The following is a 20,794-nucleotide window of genomic DNA, read 5'->3' on the forward strand; positions in this document are numbered from 1 at the left end:
TATAAGTACAAAAGGCAAATTAAGTCTTTTCGCTTCCTCCAAGACTTCTTACTAGCTAGAGAAGGTGGCTTGCTCCTCTCTGGGGAATGGCTTGGATGTCACTGCATCTGTTGTGGCTTTATTCAATACTGTGCTGAGCAGCAGAGATTTGTGCAGCCTTTTTCCATGCAAATACCTTTTTTTCCCCACCTCTCATTTACCTGGATCTATTTCTAGCCCATGATACAAATTCTGATAATTTTGTTTCCACTGTTACTTACCACTAACAAAAACATCTGCCATCATTGATGTAAATATGGCATAAAATACTATTTATTTTTGCCTTTGCTAAAATGTAGAGCCCACACCTTCCAGAATACTTTCCCCAATCAAATACGTTAATAAACCTGTGAAATGGCAGACGCGCAGCAGAACAAGCTGTCATAGTATTAAGTCACCCTTCTGCCCCTTTCTCTACAGTTTCACCTTCAGCTATACCATTAAAATATAGGTAATCATGATTGGGCAGATCTGTGTGGGTGCTTTGCAACTTCAAGCAAAGACCACATGTAGGGTATGGAGAATTCAGAGAAGCAAACATATTTCTGTAGTCTCCAAGGAATATTCAGAAGATATTTACTTAAAGTAGAAAATATGCCTAAGGTAGGTAATACAATTATCAGTTTGGAAAAGTACTTAAATATACCAAAATCTCAAAAAATAAATAGGTAAGCAAACCAAGTTTATACAAATCAGAATGTTTATACAAGTTAAGGAAGGAATAGTCAAGAGAATGAAAATTATTGCTTACTAAAAGAGTAAAACAAAACTTTACACTTATGAAAGCAGTTGAGTAATAAATGGTTATCCTACACACAGAGATGTCAGTGGGTGACCAAGCAGGTAGGAAGAATCAGAGATTACTTGGCTACAAGGCAAGATTTTCTCATATCATCCTTATCTTTTAAGATAGCTTGCCAGCCAAGGAGGATGTGTTCTAAAGCCAGGCAGTTTAAGCAACATGTTGAAGGCTAAGAAGAAATTTGTAGCAGAACAACTTAACTCAGTCCCTTAGTCACTGAATTATCACTCCTTACCAACATTATTAGACACTTGCAATTTAAAATTCCTTTTATGACAGTATAAAGAAAAAAATCAGTTAGTGTATGAGCAGAGTTTAGGTGTCTGCTGCAGTGTTACTGTGCTTGGCTTTGTACACCAAGGGAAATGGTTCATAATGAAAGACTGCAAGAGCTTTCTTGTATGTTTCTGGAACACTACAGAACTGCTGTTTGCACGCTCCCAGCTTGCAAGTCGCACCAGGTAGAAGCATTAAAATCTACTGATTTGGCACTTAAGTCTAGCTTTCATATTTTCTAACTAATTTTACCTCACCATCAATTTTCCACCATAATACTGAAAGTAGTAGGACAGTTACAATCCTAAGGGAAACACACAGAAAATTCTATCTGCTATACAGTTTCAAACACGTGGATAGCAGCACGAGCTGACTAACCAAATAAAACGTTTGCACCACAGAGGCAGGTTTGGGCACACTGTAGGCCAGCTACAGCCATTTGCAGGCAGAGACCAGACAGAGATGAAGGCACCTCACCATGTCAGAAGGCATCTTGGAAAACAAACAAACAAACAAATCTTGCTCTTTCTGTTGCTTTGACCTGCTGGGGACAATAGAGGATAAGCACGGTAAGAAGCCTTCGAATCAGATGATTAACTTATCTTTTTCCGTTCGCTGGGCAGAATCATCTATATCTTGTTTGCTGCTGAAAGACAGGCCCTGCTATGCAGGCACAGTGGACCTAAACTCTGAGAAGTGCTGCCTCTGGTCTAGACAGGCAGATGTGCTTCCTGCCCTGAAAAGGATAGGATGCTGCAGAAGGCTGTAAGGGATTTTTCCTTGAACAACCTTAGGAAGTAGATTTCAAACAGAAGAGTCACTACGCTCAGCTCCAGATGTAGCTACATGCTCGACAAACATGTTTTGATGATTTAAAATTGGGTACAGTGGCAAGATAGCACCAACCTGACGGTAATTTCTATCATCTAGAAGTCATGACTGTAGGAAAAAAAAAAAAGGTGTAAAATTATTACCTGTGCAAACATTTGACAAGCAAGCACATCAATATCAAGGGTGTAAAATGCTTTGGATCACAGCTAAGGATGAATCACCAGGGTTCCCCTGCCTACAGAAATCTGTGATGCAGAAAGCCAACAGATTTTTACTCAGCTGCTACAGAGCTTTGAGATAGGCTATATAGACACTTAGATACCCAATTATAGACCTGATAAAGTAAGTAGTATAGAAGAGAGCCCCTCCTTATTAAAGTTGAAAAACTACTCCAAAGACTTTTTTTTTTTTTTTGGTATGTGCATGCTCTCTCTGAACAATGAGGAAGAAAAGTCCTAGCCCTAAAAAACTAAACCCAAGTGATGCCTCACATAAGACATGTAGGGCCAAAGGCAATCTAAGCAATAACTTAAACAATAACTTCAGATTTTTCTCAGTGTTTTCAGGAGCTTTATTTTAGCAGTATGTAGAAAGTATTTGGAAGCTGTGACCTGAAACCTGAAAGAGCACAGAAGTTCATAATGAATGTTGACATCTGCTTGACCCCACACCTCTATTTCTGTTCTTACTACAGTTATGACTATCACTGATTTTAGCCAGTGTCACAACCTTTCATACTAACTCTAGAACACAGAAAACTTCAACTTCTAGCAGTAAGCACAGGAAGCAGCAGGAAAAATCGAAGGGAAAAAAAAGAAAAGAGCAAAAAAATCTGTCTTTCTGTATTTAATTATCAGCACGACCTGTCTTTAACCCAAACACTATGGTTAATAGGTTTCCTGTAGCCATCATGTGATTAGACAGCTCTTGCACCTGTTAGCATATTTAGGCATATATCTGTGTTAACGGCCAGTGTCTCTTTCTAAATAAGCCACGACTACATTTTAAATTGCTTAAGTCAACTTCCTCAAGCAACCACAAAGTGAGAGGTTCTCGTGGGAAAAAAAGAAAAGAAAGTGCTAGGCATCAGTTTTCAGTTGAGAAAAAGCTCAATTAAACCTACAAATTATTTTATCAGAAGAAGGGAAAAGAAATAGAAACTACCTGATCAAAATACAGAATAATAAATATAGAGTGGAATAACAGGGTCACAGGTGAAAAAAATATCTTTATGTTTTAGCTTTGCTTTGAAGTGCTGTTGCCTTACCCAGATTATCACAGATAAGTTCTCCAGGGTAAACATGGTAGAATTAGTCTTCAACTGCACAGAACAATGTGTAATAGCTAATTCCTGTTTGGGGAGACGACAGAAGGCTTCTGGCTCAAGGCATCTCACAGAGTAGCTCTACCTGCTCTTTTATGTGTTTGCACCCGGAAAATAATCTCAGTAAAAAAAGGGGGTTTTTTTTAAGAAACAGCAGAGTGGTTTACCCTATTCCTCCTTTCCCTTGCATCTGAAAGTATTACCATTAACAAAGTTTTCTCCTTCCAGATTGCATTTCAGGGCCAAGTTTTGTCACCCTAACTTACACTGCTTCCCAAATAACCCATTTTGGCCTAATCATCATCTCCAGGTGTCCCTTTTTCAGAGCTTGAAGAGGCAGAGCTGGATCACAGCGAGCAGGCTCCTTGCCCACGCAACACCCTCGGCTCCATTCCCACCAAAGGCATAGCGAGGTGACTGTCCTGACGTGGGTTTCACTTAAAGACTCCTTCTGTTATCAGTCACATGAAGGTCTATTGACTGCAGTTGGCTTTTGTACATCCCGATACGCACAGGCGTGCCAAGTGTCATTGGGCAAGGTCCTCCTCAGTTACCAGTCAGTCACTGTGTCTGTGAGAAAATGCATTTATTTGAAGCCATTGGTACAGTGACATGGAACCGGCTTTATTTAAGCACCTTTTACCAGCATCATTCATGGTCTCATGGAATGGGAATGAATGGGCAAGATACTCCAATACAAAATACCACAACACTGGCAGTACCAGTTCAACTGTATTTGCAGGTTGCATAAAACACACTGCTCTGGAACAGTTAAGACTGCAAATTTTTTAGTATGGACAAGACCTGAGATTGTCCAATTCTGGTTCACAGGCAACTAATCCCTGTGTATTTCCACACTGAGTTCTTGTAGGAGCTCTGACCAACCACAGCCCTGTGCTCAGACTGTTCAAACTGGAGCAAGCGCTTAGTGAAAGTCTTTGTGAAAGGCTGCACTGTGTTAAACACACAACCACCACCCAGCATCACATGGAAGAGAAAGACTCACAATTTGTGCCTTTCTTCCAGCTTGCTTTTGTAATCTGCAAAAGAAGTCATCTCTGCAAAAGCTGAGGGTGGAGACCAGACTTGTTTTCAGGTCTGACATTCACCCAGACTGACAAAAAATTTGGTAACTTGTAGAAGAATTTGGTAACTAGATGATACAGGAGTGGAAGAGGGAACCTGCTAGCTTACACCTTGCTACAGAGAACAGCCTGACAAATAACTAGTGGAATATACAGCCTAACCAGCCACAAGGACAAAACCAACATCATCATCAGATAAAGCCCTTCAATGTTTTGTGTAGAAATTGCGTTAACCTTCATAAATGCCTCCTATCTCATCTTGCCATGAAGCTATTAACTTCTGTATATCATTATTGCCTCTATAACATGCTAGTGACAACCAAGATGTGGTTATATTGCCTCAGGGTTTATTGCTTGATTTCTGTTTTTGAAGTTGCTGTATCTGCTTTGCGTACTAATTATGGTTTTGTACTTAGGGTTTGAAGAATGATATTTTTAAAAAAATAGCAAGCAAGAGATGATTCACTAATATGGAAAAGTAGCTATGTTGTTTTCCCTTATGTTTTGCTATATGTTTTTGACAAGGATGATGTATGCATTTCTCAGGCATTAAGCATATTGGGTGGCCACAAATTAGCCAAATGCAGATGAGTTTTCCTGCTTACTCACATTTCCCTTAGCCTTTTATGAAGTTACAAAGGAAATCTCAGGAGTGTTAGGCTATGTGGTAAAAAAATTCATCTGCACACATCCAAATGAGCACAGAGATATAGCAGCAGGAGGAGAAACACAAATAATACTCTGTTCTGGCTGTTCCCAAGCCCATCGCAGGAGCCATCAGCCCACCACAGCCCAATCTCCACAAACCTGGAGAAGCACAGAGGTGCAAGGGCAGGCAGGAACCCAAAATTAAGGACTCAGAAGAAGCAAAAGGGACACCCTGTTTGGGCCCCTCCTGGGACTGTTCCAGCAGGGCCTCAGCCCCAGTGTCCAGGCATGAAACTCACCAAAATGGGTCAATACTAGAACACTGTTTGGATGGAATTGGGGTACTGCCAGGGAGCATGGGACACATCATGGGATGTGGGGGAAGAACATTTTGGGATTGCACAAGACTTACTATGGGATGTTTAGGGAAGGCACCAGAAGTGGGAGAAGGGATGAATATAGGTGATTTGGGGATGAACAAGAGAGAGGTAAAGGGACATAGAAGGCTGGTCACATGTAACCTGTTGGCTGTTTGGTACACTTGTCCAGCCTCACCCTACCCAAGTTTCATAGGAAGTTCTAGCTCTTTTTCTGGGTGAGGGACTCTATTCATTATGCACACATGTGCATGGGGGTCTGAGTGCAGCTAGTGGAGTCAGATGAGGCATGGGAGGGCACATGTGTCCATGGAGTGAGTACAGGTGTGAGAGTCAATGTGCAAGTGCTGGCAAAGACTGAGCTGATCCAGCTCGTGAGGAGGTGAGCCAGCCTGAGAGCCAGGGGTGTCTCTAGGGGCAAGAACATGGGGCAGTAGGCTACTGAAGACCCATGCCAAATGAACAAAAAACCCAAACAACCACCACCAAAAAAAAAAAAAAAAAAAAACCAAACAAACCTCACAAAACAACAAACAAACAAATTTCTCCCACCTCTCACTAGAGGACCCCTGTACTGCTCAGCCACAGAGGAGAGCAGGATGTCTTGCTACTATCTGGGAATATATGATCAGTTTCACTGCTGACTGGACCTGGGGATGCAGGTCAGTAGTGATGTATTTTCCTCTAATATAGTACTCCCTTCTGAATTATTATTGCTTGCACATAAATTGCTATCACTACTCCATACCACAAGTATGTTTCACAATTTACTCTAACCATCAAGAGAGACCTATATGCAACAAATTGTTTCAGCACCCTATCTTCTCAAGTCCAATCTGACTTCTAAATGAAAAAAAAAAAAGGCAATTCAACTGGGGAAAAAGTAACTTAACAGTCATGAAAGAAAGAACCATCTATTTTTCACAGGAAAGAGCAGATGTGTTTGCTGTTCACAGACAAATCCCTCACTGGGATCATGATAGACCTCCCCACCTCTTATTTATCCACCATCAGATGTTAAGGGCCAGTGCCCTTCAGAGAAGAGGAGAAGTAGTGATTCAACACCAAACACAGTCAGAGAAAACTCTGCCTGAGGAGCGTGCAGGCTGTATAAACAGGAAAGGCAAGGCAGGCAGGGAGAGGCAGAGTGCCTTTCCACAGGTCATACACCAGGTCCTTGACAGAGCCAGAAATAGAGCTCTGGCTTCCTGAGCCCCTCCATCCCACGGCACACCTGGGCTCCACGTGGTTACACCGCAGACGTTGCTCTCGTGGAGATACACCGCTACAGACACAGGGGCATCTGGAGAAGGAAGAAGCAGAAACCTCACAGGAGCAGCACCTATACTCTTTTCAGGAACTGCAAGTTCAGCAGAAAGAATGGGGCCAGAAGGAATTACACAGCAATGGCAATATTTTAATATTCTTCACTCCAACTTGGTTGTCTGCCCTTTTCTGCATAGGATTTAAGGGATTTGGTTTTGCATTATAAATTCATGGTTTCTCCTTCCATGAAAGAGGTTATTTTTATCATTGGATAACATCACCATGGAATATAGTTATACAGTTACTAAGAAAAACTCCCATTTAAAACACTAATTAAACAGAAAACATAGCTCAAGAAGAAATCACTCTCCTAGATAAACACCAAATCAAATATATAGCACTATTTGTCAGGCATTGGAACGGGCTGCCCAGGGCAGTGGTGGAGTCACCATCCCTGGAGGTGTTTAAAAGGCATTTAGACAAGGTTCTTAGGGACGTGGTTTAGTGCTAGAGTTAGGTTATGGTCAGACTTGATGATCCTGAGGGTCTCTTCCAACTGAAAGGATTCTATAAGTGTATCCTCCTGTCTCTGAACAGTGTAAGCATTTCACCCTGGAAGTGATTATTAATTAAGCAACTGATTCAAAGTACAGAAATATTCACTCTCTACATATTCAGTGCGATGACAAGTGCAGTATCTGAAGCAAATGCTGGGGTCCCAAGCCTGTTAACCCACAAGCAAAATTAACCTGGTGAGAATCAGATCTGAATTTGCTCTTCTGGGCCCTTTTCTACTAGATGCAGGGCAGTGCTTGGCTTTGTTAAGCAACTCACAAAATCAGAGTTGCAGGTGGTGGTGTCTCATTCAAGAGCAGCATCTGCGTCATTCCCACCCAGGAGCATACGTATTCTCTGCTCTATTTCATACCCCTGGGCCTGTTTGGCTCAGTTAATGCAATAATAAGTAGGTGGTTTGGTTTCAGTTTTCTTATTTTTACTATAGCAGAAGGATTTAGAGGAGCATTTGAATTGTAACCTAAGGAAATTATATATACAGTTTGTTCTTAAGCCTCTGGGCTGCTGCTTCTTCCAGAAGGAGTACACCTCAGCTCTGCAAAATATCCCTTCCTCTCTTCCAGGTCTAAGCTAATTAGATGGCACGTTACTTAGCAGTCACACACTGTTACCTCTCTTTGCAGTAACATTCATTTGAGTACCAAAAAGTGTAACATCTGTGAGTGCACCCTGCCTTGGTGCATACACCACCACCACACCAGTGTCACTAGGCATGTCCCCTGCCTCATGCAACTCTGCACAGCTCTGCTTCTGTTCCTGCCTCCAGCCCTGCTCCTTACCACCCCACTGCTGAATTTGTAATTTGTAATCCACCTGTAAAGCCCCCAATCCCTGGAGGAGGGATGCCTGGAAGCAGACCATGCCCCCACCCACTTCCTATGGCATCTCAGCTCCTTCATCCTCCAGGCTGAAGCTCTCACAAGGCACATAGTACAAGTGGAATAGCCCAGTCTACAGCCTTCTGAGGATCACAGAGTGGGGGGAAAAGGACACAAAAGCACAACTCTGCCCAACTGGAGCGTGGCACCAGCTGTGCTAGGTGAGCTGCTGCCCAGGGAAGACAGGGATGGCTCCTCTCATGCCAGCTCTGCTCCTGCCCCTCCCCAGAAGTTAGCTCCCTGCACACCACAAGGTAACGCAGTTTTTAAAAGTCCCTATTTTGAGATGCTTTACTTGGCAAAATCACTGACATCATCTACCTGGACTTCTGCAAAGCATCTGACCCTGTCAAATGAAGTGTACAAGATGAGGTTGGATAGGGCTTTGAGCAACCTGGTCTAGTGGAAGGTGTCCCTGCCCATGGCAATGAGATTGGAACTACATGATCTTTAAGGTCCCTTCCAACCCAAAGCATTCTATGATGATTCTGTGAAAATCTTGTCATTCTCAAACATGAGGCTACATTGGGGCTGAAGCACAAAAGGCCAAATGCTGTATGATGATGCACACACAGCCTGAAGAAAACCAAAGTGAATTAATAACACTACACCTGGGCAGTTAGTGCACATGCTGCCTATTACCAGGAGGCTGTGAGCCAAGTGCCATTAACCTCCAAGGCAGATTGTTATTGGACCATAACACCCAACCTGTCATGTCTCATTGTTTCATTAACACAGTTCTGGAAAACCTCTAATAAAGTCAGGGAAACTGTTGCCTCAAAATTAGCAGAGATTACCAGATTTTCCATGTGGGTACAGAAGAGAAGAAAAGGAAGTTTATTACAATAATTTTAAGGGCATTAGAGATAACTGTGATCATTTTCCTTCTGATCTAAAGCCCACTGAAGGCGGTAAACAGGCTCCTACTCTTTTCTTCTGAAACAGTGATTTTATTATTATAAATATGATTCTCCCCCACTCATTTATTAAATTAAATTAGAAGTTGCCCAGCCCAGAAGAAACCTGTAATGCATGTACCAAAATATTTGCATGGCTAACAAGCTCTGTCTTTGAATCTTCATAAAAGGCATATAATTGTGTTTCATGCAATTTATTTGTCATTAAAGAAATAAGCTTTGATCCAAACATCTTTACAACAGAGATTCAAAGAAACTAAAACTCCAGATCTATTTTAAAGCAATGTGCATTTAATGTTCATTCCTTTCCTTATGTGATTAGGAAATTTATTTCCTAGTAGATTATAGAAAAATAACAAAAAAGTTATATTTATGTAACTTTATTAATGTCTCATGAGGTATAGCTGCACTAGTTTACTGTTGGATATATATATATGCACACTTTAAAAAGAAGGGACATTCTCATCTAATTTAAACCAAAAATTTTAGGGACAAAAACTATTGAACACTCCACCACCCTGGAAATCTTAGACAGTACCTAACCAACTCAGTTTCCAGTCTTTCAATGGGTGCCAAATGCCAGCTGAAAAAATAAACAAATTTATTTAACTGGGAAAGAAAGAGGGGGAGAGTTTTAAGAAAAACTTTAATGGAAACTCTTCATGAATGACTTTAATGAGAGTGGCAGTTTGTCTCCATTTAAGTAACTCTCTGCAATCCACAAGGCAGGAATGAGCTACCTGGGTTTTCTTTTGTTTTTCCTTTTTGTTTGTTTGGGTTTTTGGTTGGTTGGGTTTTGTTTGTTTTTCTGTGTGCATGTGTTTTGCTTGTTTGTTTGTTTAATCACGACGCGACCAAAATGAATGCTCCAGAATGTGATCAGTTAAAAAAAAATTCTATCTAATAGAAAAGTTTGTGTTTTTTTCCTCTGCCAAATGCCTCCGGGAAACTTTCTGTGGGAGTTGGGATATTCATCTCCCAGAATCTGGCCCCTAGTGAGGAATTGCAGCATGCCAAGCCAAGAAAGGGGGGAGATGGTAAAAAAGGGAAGCAAATTCTACATCGACTGTGAAATAATCCAGATCATCTAATTTCCTATTACATGCGTGAAATGTTTCTTCGAAGGGAGGAAAGTTTAGAAATTGCATTTGCTTAAAAAGAAAACCTTTAAAGACTGTACTAATTTGACTTTCAAGCTTGTTCTCATCTGTGTGGAAATTAGTGCTGATGGTATTTAAAAATCACAACACTCATAGTGGATGGGACCATCTTTCAGCCATACCAGCCTCCGCAGCCTAGCTTAGCCTGTTTCCAACACTGGCAAACACCACATGCTTGGGGGGGAAGAAACAAGACTAGTGTGAGTGTGTGGTAACATCTCACCAGATCATTCTGCCCGGGTCAACACAATTCACAGGTCTCCTGTGAGACTCTAAACCCAGAACTCTTGAGTCAACATGAAGTTCTAGCACCTCCAGCCTGTGCCAGACATCTTAGATGACATTACAAGCCACCACCCCCTGCTTTAAACCCCAAACCCACTAAAAATTTTCATGTCCCGTGGATCTCATATTAGTAAACAACTAATTTATTTTCTCTGTTTTCCTCCCCTGTGGCATCAAAAAGCTTTTGCCCATCCTTTCTCAGTGGCTTATTTCCCAAGAAAGGGAGTCCCAAGTGTTTCTGCTGCTGCACAGAAGCTCTTCCGTGCCTTTGACAACCACCACTCCTCTGATGTGAATCTTCTCTAACTGTAATCTACTTTCTCTGATGTGGAGCTCCCCTTAGCCCTTCTCTCTCTTAGCTTTTAACTACTTATTCCATAGCGTGAAGCTTCAATGCAGGTAACAGCAGAACCAAACATTCTTCCAAAAAAAGAAAAAACTAGTGAGGAGAGTATCTGGATTTTGCACTTGTCCATTGCTCACAGTCTGGCAGACAAGCACATTCTTACGAAAAAGAATAAAAAATAAAAATAAAAAAAAAAAGCACCACACAACAGAAAAACAACAGAAAAGAATACACCAAACAAAACCCAGGTTTTCATTCTAAGTAATATAATCTCAGTAAAGGTAAATCAGATTTATTACCCAATTAATATTTTTTTTTAAAAAAAAAGAAGACTGTCCTAGAACAGACTCACTGATATGAACAGCTTAGTTAACTAAAATTTCTAATTGTACCATGCTAACTTGAATACTTATTCATATGAAGATCCTTTTATTCCAACCAGACTGGCACAGAAATTTTCATGCTGTAAAAACAAAGCTACTTTAGGGTGCCCACACAATAGAAACAGTTCAGTCCCACTCAATTTGTCCATAGAATACTCTTGTTAATTTAGCCCTATCTCAAAAGGATCTGAAATATAGTTGTGAGGTTCCTAAGTGCAAAAGATCCATTATGGAAAGTCTGTTTTTCTTTTTTTTTTTTTGAACTAACCACCAGCACATGCCTTTGAGAGTGTCCCAGGAGATAAGATTGAGTTTCTGTCCCAAAATGGAAGGACAGAATTAGCTGCTTCTTCAGACATTTTCCACTTCTTTCCTTAGATTCATTGAGCTCTCCAGGGAGAAGACTACAGAAGCAGATGAGGAAATCACATGTATAAGGATGTGACGGGGGGAGGTGAGGGGATGGAAACACCGGGGTATGGACCTCAATGTCCTGTGGTGGTCGCTGGCCGGATCTCACAGGAGGATCTACAGGCTGGTTGTTGCCATCAGACCCAGCAGTGGCTCAGGAAAAACTGCGTCTGTGAAGCTGTGGAGTCCAGGTAGGAAAGTAAAATACAGCTCTGCCAGAACCACATTGGTAAGCAGAGAGTGCTAGCTCCACAGGGTCTGAATTATGACACAGGGACATCTTCAGGTCCTTTGGTTCTAACCGAAAAACCAAGCAAACATTGGAGAAGTCAGGAAACCTTGCTTATAACTGGAGCATACAGGTCCAGGCCTTTAGTACAATCTTGGAGAACAAGACTTTTAAAAGCTGTGGAAGCCTAGCTACAGATGCAGAGATGAAACATTCATAGCATGCATTCTAATAATTTATGCTTATACGGCTTAAGAAAAAAAACCTAACTAAAACTAATTCCTTTTTGTGTGGGAATCTGCTCTGGTTTAACTCAAAGGTCATTTTTAAGTCTGTGTGCATTTACAGTGTTAGACAAATATTTGTCAAATATACAGGCTGCTGGTCTGAAAGACAAAGGTTATAGGGGAGGAGGGGAGAGAAAAACACCCCGAGCAATGCAGAACACAAAACAGAGTGAACTTGAAGGAAAATCATCCCTCTGCCAGAGAGAAACACATTCCTGCTAGCAGAGACTGCCACCTTTTGGGGAACGGCTTCAGAGGCCGAGCAGAAAAGAGGATGCCCCACCTTTCCCACAAATTCCCAGTTTTGGGTCTGTATTTTCTACACATCAAGAGAGTCAAATAGTTTTAACTTCTCAGCTAACTTCCAGTATAGCAGGGGGGGGAGGGCAGCAAATACATACAAGTGGATCTTTGAACTATGCTCTTCTTTATCTCTCTGTTTCTTAAAAAGCAAAGTATATTTTTACAGCCTGTTCATCTTGTCTGCTGCTACTATTTTTGAATGTTAGCCAATTTCAATCAGATTTTTACACGGGGGAAATCTCTCTGATAACAACATCCCAACTCACTTCCTGAGAATTAGCAGCTGAGAAGATGAGCTATACTCAAATTCGTGCCTCGTTTGGGGAGCCCAAAGGAGGAACTTCACCAGGACACTTCCTGGCTGGCAGCAGACCATGACCCAGCATGAATGTGTCTCTCCACAGCTCCCTGCAAACAGTCTTTCTTACCCCAGACCCTGTGCTAACCCCAGACTGAGGTGGACGGGACAAGCAGAGCTCATTGTAGTAGATAAACCATGAGGAAAATTGTTCGTAGGTCAACTGGATTCAAACATCATCAGTTCTGCTTCTCTTTTGGTATCTTGTCTCACCAATACACAGGGACAGAGGCTACAATGAGGGAGAAAATGAAATGATTCCCACTCTTTGGAAGTGTTTTGCCCATATCATGTGTGAAACGTGATTGTAAAAGATACTGGCTTCGGATATTCCAGTGTGTTTCACCTGAAGTCTGATATCAAAATAGTTCGTCAGATTAAAAACAAACAAAAAACCATACCTCAACAAGGTAAGAAAAACTGAGCTCGTTAAAAAAACCAACCAAACAAAAAACCCACACCACACAAAACCACAAACAAAAAAACCACACACCCCCCAGAAAAACAAACAAACAAACCCAAACAACCCAACAAACACAAACCACAAACAACATAACACAAAAACCACACAATCTTCGCACTGACACTGGATCTCCCTCACTTGCTCTCTTGGATGGGGAACACTGCAGTTCCAAATCACGACAGAAATCTTCTGTACAGCCCTTGAAGGCAGTGAAGCCAAGGGGTACATTTCACAGCAGCCAGCTCATCACTGGCCAACTAAACTACCTTCCAACCCTGTAAGATGCTCTCTTCTGTCACCATGAAGGAGGCTCTGAAGACATTACTCTTCAGGAGGTCAAAAGCACCTACATGTTGCCCTTGCACTGCAAAAGGGAGCAAAGCAAAGGACTGCCCAACGATGTGTCTCCCAGAGCAGTCTTTCCCAGCCAGTCTTCCACTCCACACAGCTGCTGTCCCTATTAGACTGCTGTTTCCTTGTCCTCTGTATTCATGTGAAACTGGATTTTGATGTGCAGGAACAGTGGAGACTGAGATGCTAAGAACCCCAAAGAGAGTTATTGGGGCTGTGAATGAAAAATGACACCCAGAGGGAGAAGCAACTAATGTCACACAAGAGGTTCCATGCTGGAAGGGTGAGAGTAAAAAAAGATATTTGGACAGTATATGAAATTTTGCTTGACAGGACCATGCCTCCTCCTTCCTTCCTTCTCAGCTTATTTGAGGAGCAAGAACATGTCAGGCTGCCTAGGACACTGGAAAAAAGAAGGACTTTGATAGAGCTATATTGGACTCAGTGTCTCAGTAGGGCAGATGCTAAAAGACATGCTAGTCTTGGTGTGCTGCTGGTTTTCCCCTCAAGCAAGAAAGGGGAAACAAAAGAATAAGTTTAGCCTTATGCCTCACCTGAAACGTGCTGAGATGTCACAGATTAGAAGCCACAATCCTAGGCTTTAAAAACATCAGAACAACAGATATCTCTATATCAATCACTGCAGGCTGTCCTAATCTTTAAAATGCAGTGAGATGTGTTAAACACTATAGATAACTGACTAGCTAGGTATTTCTATTTTCTGTGCTGAAATACCATAGTAGCTACAAGCAACTGAATCACACACAAAATAAAAACCCAAGCAAAATCTTGCAGCAGCAATTCTAGATCGGATCCAATCAAAACAGCACTTTTTACAATTCTGATGTCAGCCAAGAAGTGGGAGAACAACCAATCTTAAAAGATTTATTTGACTTTAGCTGGAAGTCTAACACATCTTAGGGAAGCACCCTCTTAAAACTCTTGCCATAAGAGCAACTACAAATTCAGCACCTCTGAATTAAGGATTGAGGTCATAACATTTTTCCACCCCCTGCAGGCTCTGGAAAGAACATGCTTCCGCCACTACAGGAGAACATTCTCAAACATCAGCTTGTGCAAAGAGAACCAAAGACAGGCATTTTCTAATCTTGACAGGCAGAACGATTGTTCACAGAAGATATAATAACTTATTTCATCCCTGTCAGAGACAGAAATTCAGGACACCCCTTTTTTTAATTGAACATCTTCAAAGGATGCTACAACTTTGGTAAGCCAACAAGAGTTAACGAATTAATTTACTTGTTCTCCTGGGAAAAAAAAAATAAAAGCATTTTCTCCATTGGAATTGCTGTAGCAGAATCTAACACCTACCAATTCAGTGAGCTGAAGAACACTGTTGGAAACATGTGAGTAAAGGGTTTGCCTGAATCCTTGTCCAGCCCAGACACTGACCCAAGATCCCAGTTTCACAGTGTTCCATTAACAAGTGACATACAACATGACCCCAGACAAGCCAGAAGCTAATTTAACCCTTTGCAGTTCTCAAACCAAAGGTAGGTAGGCTCACTCCAAGAGGATACCCCTGAAAGCCAGTTTAAGCTGTCATAGTCTTACCGAGCTGCCTACAGCTCTGCTCTGGATCACCTCCCTTCTGCAGGCCTGCCTGCCTTCCATCTGTTGGTCTACTTTCAATGTCAAGGGCATATTTGGCTTCGCCAGGAACATGGACCAGGGCAAGAAACTCTCCCTCCGACCTCATGATAGTCTATGAAATGGAGCACGGGAGCATTTCATAAAATAAAATGCATAAGCTCCCAAGACAGCAGACATGTTCAAATATGTTTTTCTCCTTCAAACAAACAAGCAGCTCCTCACCAAAGACTATCAAGACAGCCTTTAATGGCAAGATAAGAGAGTGTTCTGTGAACCAATCACACCAAGTTTGTCACCTTAAATCACCTGGGAGAATTTTTTAAACTTGACAGATGAATAAAATAAACATCTGCTGTCCTGGGCACCAGAATGAGGCTGGATAAACAGGTCTACCAGCCTAACTTGCCAGTCTAGCTAAATCTAAACAAACATTTCAGCATTACTTTAGCCAAAGATAACTTTTAATCCATATACCTTCTTGTTGACCTGCTCAGATTACTAAAAAAATGTTACTTTTAATCTTAAGTAGTATAAAATTCAAAACCATATATCATCAGTTAGGAGACTTACGACACTGCATACTAGTGTAGGGCAAGATTTTTGAGGTACTTGGATACTGAAATACCTCCAAAAATTCAGTGAGGTTTGGTCACCTACATCCCTTTGGTGGCTTGGAACTCTACCCTTGCTATATTTAAAGCAAATGTTTTCAAATGTTGTTTTATTTCTAATTTTCCACCAACCTCCCTTGTTTCTAAAGGAAGGTGGGAGTGGGGAAGAAAAAAGAATTACCTAGACAACAGCTGCCTACCCTGAGGTGAACATGGCAGCAAGTGCCTTGAATTACTTTGAAATTTTCTGGCTTTACCTCCAAAATGAGAACCAATATTTTAAAAAGAGATGTAACAAGTGTCAGTTCGAAAGTAAAGATGCAAGGGTGGCTCTAGTTGGGAACCCCTCTGTGCCCAGTGCAGCAATTGATGTCTCCAAGAGAGGGCAGCCTTGGACTAGGGATGATTCACAGAGGGAATTATTGTTACACCTTTTTTCTGCCCCATTTGACCGTACATATCTAAGCAGCTTGGTGTTTCAATAGCACCGTTCACCAAAAAAAACAGCTGGATACATGTAAAAACTTACAGGTGAGCCTCCTACAAGCTTCAAAGAGGAGGGAAATGCTATTTCCCCTTTACAAACAATATAACAAAGAGACAGCATTCTGCACATGGATCTAGTTCAACAAAAGAGTACATAGTTAAGCAAATGTTTATCTTTAAATACACCATAAATTCTACAGCTGTCAACAACACTTCTCCTTGCTTCTGAATAAGATCAAAATGAGAGGCAATCACACAGACTCTGCAAGACCAAATACTAGCACAGCAAAAATATAAACTGCAAATATTTTAATTATAACAAAGGTTCTTTTGGTCTTAAAAACAAAAATAAAACACAAACAACACACTAATACACAAAACACAATGCAATACCAAAACCAAAAACATACCAGCCAACTAGACTACACCAGTCCCACGCATTCCTTTCCTTCTGAGTCTTTACCAGCTAAATAATTAGGGATAGAAAACTATGCCAGACCAGGGTCTGCTCTACCTGTCTTCAAATCCCCAATAAAGGCCATTTGGAAAAGTCAGTCCCAAAATACAGTCCAGTAGCTTCTTTCTTTGCCAGTGAGCAGACTAGCCTCTAGAAAGAAGCAAAACTTTCCACTAATTCCCACTGCTTCCAACCCCTCCATGCTTTAGACCCATCATTTTGAGACTGGTACTTCCAGCCTAAGTAGCAGCTGACTGATGGTGGTTGCCCTGGAAAAATAACACATTTTGGGTGGTTTCACACAGGAGACAACCTGGTTGGAAACCACCGAAGTCCTACAAGCCATTTATCTCTACTTACACCAAAGCTAATGGCAGAGACACCAGCTGACTTGCAGGAAGCAGCACCCAGAGCTCTGAAGACCAGGGCAGCAGTGCTTGTATTGGACCCATGCAGAGCATCATTGCACTGGGGACAGATGCAGACTGTCCTTCACAAGCACTGGAGAAACACCAAACTTAGGATGGAGGAATAGCTGTGGGTATGGTACTGCTTCAAATTATCTAAGTAACAAGATTCTGATTCATGTACATGAATTTCCTCCTAAGGACCCTTAGTCCAGGTGCACATCATCACATTCAATAGCTGTGATATTCACCTGCTTTCACCTCACAGATAGCAAAGACCACAGACCTGTTCACCCCTGAGAATCCAGTGAATCCTGTTCCTTCAACCAAAATCACTCTCTGCATCTTAGATATGCACCTCATGCTTTTTCTTTATGTCTCTCTCCCAAGCATTCACATGAAGCCATCTTTGTTCATGCTGGTGAACAGTTTCATTTAAGTCCGTATTCATTAATTTCATTTGTCACACACTCATTTTTTTTTCCTCCAGTAAGATTAACCCACATGGATATCAGAACTTCCACAACAGCAATAAGACTTTTGAAGGCAGAACACACACAAAAAAAAGAGCTCGGGAAAAGATGTCTTAATGGAAATTAAAATTATTTACTGTGATTTTTAAGGCTGCAGAAGAAAGCAAACAAGGACTTATTTTCTTACTGCCCTCACTGAAGTACTCAAAAATCTGACAAACATTCCACCAGCTTCTGCTGCCAACAGAAAAACACCATGGGAAACACCAAACAACTCAGATCAAAGTTGCTGCCCAGTGAACATACCTGGAAAGGTTTGTGGCTGTAATGAGACTTTTACAGCCATACTGTCCCATTGGCCTCTACTCTTCAGTTCTTCTGCAAGAACAGCTAACCCAGCTACCACTGAGGTTAACAGAATGATTTTCACTGGTTTCAGTGAAAGTTGGACAAGGCTGCAGCAGAGAAGCTATCTACATGGTAAGTTCCTTGGACAAAAGCATCAAGGCAGGCTTTTAAAATTCTCTTCACAACAATAAAGCAACAACACCTATCAATAGCCTGTGGCTTTTAAGAAGCCAAATGACCATTTCAGTAAGACCCATCCAAGGCTGGGTATTTCAAATAGTTTGAAAGAAGTAGTGCCTATGAAGAACTAAGCAACTACAGTTCCCAAGCTCCAAACAAGAAAAATGGAATCTCAAAAGTGCAGAGTTAATTAACCTAACCACAGCACTACCAACACCTTATTTTTTTTTTAAAGAAAAGCCAAGCTAAAGGGATAATTCAAGAATATTACTGTAATTTAGGCCAAATGGTTTGGGTCTTTGGAAAGAAAATGGAAGATTATAAAGAGCACTGAGAGCCATACCTGGCTGCCATCAGTAGCATCCCAGGTGCAAACACTTACCCAGCCAGGCCTCACCTCCCACCATTGTAAGGGAAGGACCATCCATTTGCATACAAAACTATACACTTCTCACACCCTAGTTTTGTACATCAGGAAGTCATTCCCCCAACTGTGATGCAACTGGGAGCCTACCTCATTCCACAAGATTTACAGAGCAGTTTATAAAGCCGAAGGCAGCAGGCAGGACTTAGAACCTCTCTAGCGGAGCTTATGCTAATCTAAAAAGGTATATCAGACCACCCAAAAGTCCCTTCTCCCCACTTTTCCCAAACCTAAAGTACATACAGCATGCCTAGAAGTTTGCTGCTTGTGATTGCTAACAAGCATGGTACTGGGCTTTAAACCGGTCACAGAAAGACTTGGAGCAAAAGCATCTGATCTAGTGCAACAACAACCCTTCATATAACTAGTAGAACTGCACCTAACTCTTTGCCACAGACAAATTTCTCCATAAAACCAAGGGGGACAGGAGTCCCACCATCTGCTTTTATTGACCTCTTTCCCCACCCATGCCAGCCAGGCTCAGAGTGGCAGGGAACACACCTGAGCACGCAGGTACTGCCAAGCAGCTGGGACACTGCTGTGGTCCAGCAAAAACAACTTCTTTTTCTCCGCCTATCCCACCTTACCCCTCATAACTGCAACTTGGAGCTCATTCTTAACAAATTATTACAGGTTTTTCTTAATCTGAGCAATGCTTCTTGTGGGATTGCACAGGTGCAAATAAGTAAAATTAATATCATACTTTTCACAGCACGAAAACCCACCCCTAACATCCCAATTCCTCTTGCAGAAGAGCCCATATCACTCACCCCTGCCTTGTATTGAAGCTCTCCGAGGTTTCTTCGTCCCTTGCTCCCCGGGGTGGCCACTGATGTCCTTTGGGCTGCCACTCCCCGTGCTCTCAACCTGCCCCAAAGAGCAGTCTGCCCTGCCCTGGGGCGGCTGGAGTTCCCGGCACAGGGTCGCGCTCCCCAGGCAGCCGCGGCTGCGAGTCCCGGGACACCCCCGGGTCACCCGGGGCTCGCTGACAAGCCAAGGGAGCTGCTGCATCAGACACACGTTGAAAAGGGCGTGCTGGCCCGGTCCCGCCCTCTCGCAACGCCAACAGGCTCCGGCTCGGTGGGGCTTTGCTCGGCTGGAAGCAAAGGGTCGCACCGATGTGCTTAAACGCTTTCAGCTGGGGCTCGTTTGACCTGCTGCGCCGCGCAGAGTTGGGAGTGCAAACAGTGCGCGACCTTCTGGCAAGATCTCCGTTTCTGCTGCACTGCTCTTTACCTCATCTCATCTCCTTTGCATTCTACCGTAAGGGAAAGAAAAAAAAAAAAAGAGGGGGAGGAGGAGGAAGGTTTCAATTAGGTTTGTTAAACCTGTGTATAGATAGAAGCTCATCTTGGGCTCAAAATGCCAATCTGAGGTCTGAAGGCACCAATTAACTGAAAAGAGCCTCTGTAAACTTTTTGCAACAAAGCTGAGCTTACAGCCTTCTAAAAACCCCCACTTTCAAGTTTAGAAAAATTTCTGGCTAGGGGGTCCCAGAATGAAGTTGTTAAACGCGAAACGAGTTTTGGTTATCTGCTGGGTTGGTGTTGTCCTTTCACTTGCAAGTTTGCGCTTTCATTTGGTGCAGCCAGCCTCCCTCTGGGAGAATGATAAATGCTGTGAAATGTAGCCTTGACTAGTACGTGAATTAGAAAACCTGCTTTGTCAAGATCAGTAATTCCATACTTAGATACTCATAAATCTCAAGTTAGCTGCCAAAACCCACAGGAATTATGATGTTTTCTCAGTTGTTAATTTGGGGTTCTTCATAGTGGCTTCTGAAACTTTAGAATAGCTTTATGCAACAACCTTGAGGGTTAAAAGCTCTTTTTAGTTGCTGTGGTTAACTCTTGAAATCAAACCCTCTGTAAAATATTGCCTACTTTTAGGCTTAAAATAGCTGAAACCACCAAGTTTCCTGTGGTTTCACATGAAACCATAGGCTTTGTGGTGAGTGTGCCTACTACTGTAAAGTAAGAGTGTAGGGCACAGCCAGGCAACCCAAAAGGGTGTATTTGACACCTCAGTGAAGGGCAAGAGCTGATCAGAACTTGGAAGGACCTGAAAGCAGTTAGGGACGAGCTTGGATTTTTTTGTTCTTTGCTGTATTGCTACTTCTCATGGATTTATCAACAATTATTTTCAACAATTTTTTGAGCTGCAGCTCCCAGAGGCTAGGCAACTATGCAGAAATTGCCA

The 20,794-nt window shown here is 42.1% G+C and overlaps 1 long non-coding RNA gene across 1 annotated transcript in view; it reads right to left on the minus strand.

Annotated features, from left to right (window-relative positions):
* Positions 1-19,744, minus strand: part of LOC139827542 (uncharacterized) — a 44,740-nt gene extending 24,996 nt beyond the window's left edge. Inside the window, exon 1 of the long non-coding RNA XR_011738253.1 lies at positions 19,366-19,744. This is a non-coding gene — a long non-coding RNA (uncharacterized lncRNA). The remainder of the gene's footprint in view (positions 1-19,365) is intronic.
* Positions 19,745-20,794: the final 1,050 nt, after the last annotated feature.

The sequence above is a fragment of the Patagioenas fasciata genome, chromosome 3 (genome assembly GCF_037038585.1).
Source record: "Patagioenas fasciata isolate bPatFas1 chromosome 3, bPatFas1.hap1, whole genome shotgun sequence".
NCBI classification, from domain to species: Eukaryota; Metazoa; Chordata; class Aves; order Columbiformes; family Columbidae; genus Patagioenas; species Patagioenas fasciata.